Raw genomic sequence first — 5730 nt, forward strand, 5'->3', positions numbered from 1 at the left:
ATGTTGCAATTGGTCGACAGCTACTAGGAATAATGTGTATCAAATCCTTGCAGCACTAAACAACTTAGCTGAGGATACATTGCCTTTCTTTGCAATTTGGTCGCAAGATGTTTGCTACACCGCTCAAACTCAAAAATTGTTTAGACCCGACAATCCAAACGTTGAGGCAATGTTCAGGCCTCTAGCCAAAATTGCCATGGGGTTTGAATGTGATCCACAAAGAACAGTGCTTATTGATGACTCTCCTTACAAGGGATGTATTTCACCAGCAAACAATTGCATTTTTCACCACAATTTGATGCTGAGAAGATGGTTGACAATATGCTCTTGGAGGAGCTACTGCCATACTTGATTCAGCTTGATGAGAGAAGGGATGTGCGTGATTTAATTGCTTCTAATCGTTATGGACAAACCTATAGTGACAAATGATAGTGAATACAACAAATCAAGGAGTATTGGAAGCAGAAAAAATGATGTTTGGTCAGCTAAGGTGTTCTTTACAAGAAGAATACCACCTGCAAAAGGTGACAGAGATGATGAAACTATCATTGAAGATGCAAGTGACACAAGCCACCGCAATGAAATGAGAAGAGCCCAAATACAAGAGATCTTGGCAAAGGAGCGTACACCCATTGAAAGCATGAAGGCGTCACAATTGACCACTTTAGCTAGGCAATTGGGTTGTAACACAAAAGGAGTTTTGAAGGCAACCACAGCAAAGGCTTATATAAATAAGGTGAAAGCTGAGAACAATCTTCTAAGGCTGGATAGAAAGCAACCCTAAGGTACTAGTGACATGTCATATATTCTTGATACACATGCTTGAACACTCATGTGCATGGTATCTAACAAATCTTTCTTTTTATTCCTTCTTGCAGGATCTTACAAAGGATACTACTAGATGGAGCTCAATCAATAGAGATTTTGATATTTTTGCTCAAAATAATGAAGCAGTCACCTACATTTTTTGTTTATCAATTTCTTGAGAGACTTTATTTTAGTTTGTAATCATCAAATGAAATGAAAAGTATCCTTCTTATTAAGATTGTTGATCTTTTTCTTGTTCAAACCTTTCAATTGTGATTTATAGTTTTGTTAGCATGAGATTGTGCTTTTTTAGTTTGAAAAAACTGTCAAAGATCCAAGTCTTTTTGGCTTTACTTAAGTTATTAATTGTGAAAGATCCAAGTCTTTTTGCTTTACTTAAGTTATTGATTGCCTATGTAATAGTCCTTAAAACAATATCGGATGGCTTTCTTGCTCCCATGTCTCACATTGGTCTTTAGGTAAGACAAGTGGTGACCTTGAAAGTATGGTCTCATATCTCGATCAAGTGAAGAGACATGAAGCTTAAATATCACTACTATGTATCTAGTGTTAAACTCCATCGAGACAAAGACTAGATAGCCAAATTGCAGTCGAGTTTAAGTGAAAAATCCATTTGAGCTAAGGTAAAACTTATAGTGCCTCATTTTTCTAGGATTCTACCCATCAAGGAAGTTAGAATCTAGCACAAACCAATTAAGACTCTTTTGGAGCCTAGATAGGACAATTCGTGGAACTTATGAAACTTATTATTGAGTTAGAGTCTAGTTTAGATAAGCAAAAGATCTTCAAACCAGCACTTGACTTTCTTACTATTCAATATTCAAAGTCCCTTGAGGCTAACAAATTACATACCCACTTGTAACCTAACTAATGAGTAATTATATAGATCTAAGCAAGTATATATAATGAGTCTTCAAACTAATAATCCAAGGGAAGAGAGTAGCAAGGTCCACTACTTGTCCAAGCTCAGCTCTAGACAACAAAGAAAGATGCTAGTTCTACTAATTGTCTAATTATAGGCATGGAGAAATGATAGAAGGTTGACCACTTGTCCAACCTATCATCTCTAGTAAGATGGGAGGTTTGGCCTTAAGATTCACCATGTAACCAATCTATACATCATTGTATTATGAAGAGTAAAAAGCAAAGCTCCACCACTTGTCCAAGCTAGTTCTAAAATCCACATGGAGATAAGCAAGCTCCACCATTTGTCGAATCTCTCTTCCATTAAAACATGAAAAAACTCATCTATGTTGTACAGGGGGACTTTTTTCCAAGGTCCACCACTTGTCCAAGCTAGGATCCCTAGTAGCACGAGTGGTTTGGTCTCAAGATACACCACTTGTACACTCTATGTCATTATATTAAGAAGAACTATGTATTAAGGTCCACCACTTGTCCAACCTATAAGGTTATATCTTAAATGGTATCCTTTCTCACCACTTGAAATGCCCATGATATGTTTTACACGGGGGTTTCATTCCAAGGTCCACCACTTGTCCAAGCTAACTCTATTCAAACATAGAGAGAAGCAAAGGTCCACCACTTGTCCAAGCTAACTCTATTCAAACATAGAGAGAAGCAAAGGTTCACCACTTGTCAAAGCTAGGCTCCGTTGAAGTATGGAGAGAAGTAACCTCCATCATTTTTCCAAGATAGGTGCCATTCAAACATGGAAAGAAATCAAGATCTACCATGTCTCCGAGATTCTAGGCTCCATTGAAACACCCTAAAACCATGATATTTTGTACATGGGGTGTTTACATTCAAGGTCTACCACTTCTCTAACGTATTATACCTAGTAGCATGAGTGATTTGGTCTTAAGATTCACCACTTATCCACTCTATGTCATTATATTAAGAATAACTTGGGTGTTAAGGTCCACCACTTGTCCAACCTATAAGGGTATATCTTAAATGGTATCCTTCACCACTTGTCAAGGTCCATCACCACTTTTCCAACCTATAAGGTTATATCTTGAATGATATTTTTCCTCATCACTTGTAATGTCCATGCTATGTTTTACAAAGGGGTTTTGTTCCAAGACCCACCACTTGTCCAAGCTAACTCCATTAAAACATAGAGAGAAGCAAAGGTCCACCACTTGTCCAAGATAGGCTCCATTGAAACATGGAGAGAAGGATGATCCACCATTTCTCCAAGATAGGTTCCACTTGAAACATTGAGAGAAGCAATCTCCACCATGTCTCCATAGGCTCCAGTAGCTCCATTGAAATACCCTAAACCCATAATTTTGTTTACATAGGGGTTTACACATGTCTCAGGTCCACTCTGTCCAACCTATTATCCCTCACAGTTTAGGTAGAGATTCACTTGTACACTCTATATTATATTTAGAAGAAGAATGTTATAGTGTTAAAGTCCACCACTTGTCCAACCTATAAGGTTATATTTTAAATAGTATCCTTTCTCACCACTTGAAATGCCCATGATATGTTTTACATGGGGGTTTCATTCCAAGGTCCACCACTTGTCCAAGCTAACTCTATTAAACATATATAGAGGATGTCCACCACTTGTCCAAGCTAGGCTCATTGAAACATGGAGAGAAGGAACCTCCATTGTTTCTCCTAGATAGGCTCCATTGAAACATGGAGAGAAATAAGCTCCACCATGTCTCCAAGTTGCTAGGCTCCATTGAAATACCCAATACCCATAATTTTTTGTACATGGGGGGTTTACATTCAAGGTTCACCACTTGTCCAACCTATTATCCCTAGTAGGTTTGGTCTCATGATTCACCACTTGTCCACTCTATGTCATTATATTAAGAGGAATTAGGTGTTAAGGTCCACCACTTGTCCAACCTATAATGTTATAGCTTGAATGGTATTTTTTCTCACCACTTGTAATGCCCATGACATGATTTACATGGGGGTTTTGTTCCAAGGTACACCACTTGTCCAAGATAAATCTATTGAAACATAGAGAGAAACAAAGGTCCACCACTTTTCCAAGCTAGGCTGCATTGAAACATGGACCTTAATACCAAATTATTTCTAGTAGCATGAGTGATATTTTGTACATGGGGCGTTTACATTCAAGGTCCACCACTTGTCCAACCTATTTCCCTAGTAGGTTTGGTCCCAATTTCACCACTTATCCACTCTATGTCATTATATTAAGAATAATTGGGTGTTAAGGTCCACCACTTGTCCAACCTATAAGGTTATATATTGAATGGTATTTTTTCTCACCACTTGTAATGCCCATGATATGTTTTACATGGGGTTTTTGTTCCAAGGTCCACCACTTTTCCAAGATAACTCTATTCAAACATAGAGAGAAACAAAGGTCCACCACTTGTCCAAGCTAGGCTCCATTGAAACATGGAGAGAATGATGCTGCACCATTTATCCAAGATAGGCTGCATTGAAACATGGAGAGAAGCAAGCTTTACCATGTTTCCAAGCTAGGCTCCATTGAAACACTCTAGGGGGTTTTATTTCAAGGCCCACCACTTGTTTAACCTATTATCCCTAGTAGCATGAGTGGTTTGGTTTCAAGATTCACCACTTGTACACTCTATGTCATTATATTGTGTTAAGGTCCACCACTTGTCCAACCTATAAGGTTATATCTTAAATGGTATCCTTTCTCGCCACTTGAAATGCCCATGATATGTTTTACATGGGAGTTTCATTCCAAGATCCACCACTTGTCCAAGCTAACCATATTCAAACATAGAGAGAAACAAAGGTCCACGACTTGTCCAAGCTAGGCTCCATTGAAACATGGAGAGAAGGAACCTCCACCATTTCTCCTAGATAGGCTCCATTAAAACATGGAGAGAGTAAGTTCCACCATGTCTCCAAGATGCTAGGCTCCATTGAAATACGCAAAACCCATGATATTTTGTACATGGGTGATTTACATTCAAGGTCAACCATTTCTCCAACCTATTATCCCTAGTAGGTTTGGTCACAATTCACCACTTTTCCACTATATGTCATTATAATAAGAGGAATTGGGTGCTAAGGTCCACCACTTGTCCAGCCTATAAGGTTATACCTTGAATGGTATTTTTTCTCACACTTGTAATGCCCATGACATGCTTTACATGGGGGTTTTGTTCCAAGGTTCACCACTTGTCCAAGAAAATTCTATTGAAACATAGAGAGAAACAAAGGTCCACCACTTTTCCAAGCTAGGCTCCATTGAAAACATGGACCTTAATACCAAATTATTCCTAGTAGCATGAGTAATATTTTGTACATGGGGGGTTTGCATTCAAGGTCCACCACTTGTCCAACGTACTTTTCCTAGTAGGTTTGGTCGCAAGATTCACCACTTGTCCACTCTATGTCATTATATTAATAATAATTGGGTGTTAAGGTCCACCACTTTTCCAACCTATAAGGTTATATATTGAATGGTATTTTTTCTCACCACTTGTAATGTCCATGATATGTTTTACATGGGGATTTTGTTCCAAGGTCCACCACTTGTCCAAGCTAAATCTGTTCAAACATAGAGAGAAACAAACGTGCACCACTTGTCCAAGGTAGGCTCCATTGAAACATGGAGAGAATGATGCTCCACCATTTATCCAAGATAGACTCCATTGAAACATGGAGAGAAGTAAGCTCCACCATGTTTCCAAGATGCTAGAGTCCATTGAAATACCCAAAACCCCTGATACTTTGTACATGGGGGGTTTACATTCAAGGTCCACCACTTGTCCAACCTATTATCCCTAGTAGCATGAGTGGCTTGGTCTCAGGATTCACCACTTGTCCACTCTATATCATTATATTAAGAAAAATTGGGTTTCCATATCTAAATGGATCTTTGCTTGGATAAGTGGTAGACCTTGAGACCTAAATACCCATTCTACACTAGAGCATTGGTTAAGCCTTATACACTTCAAGCATACCTTT

Source organism: Adiantum capillus-veneris, chromosome 29 (genome assembly GCF_014529385.1).
Source record: "Adiantum capillus-veneris isolate H3 chromosome 29, ASM1452938v2, whole genome shotgun sequence".
Classification (NCBI taxonomy): domain Eukaryota; kingdom Viridiplantae; phylum Streptophyta; class Polypodiopsida; order Polypodiales; family Pteridaceae; genus Adiantum; species Adiantum capillus-veneris.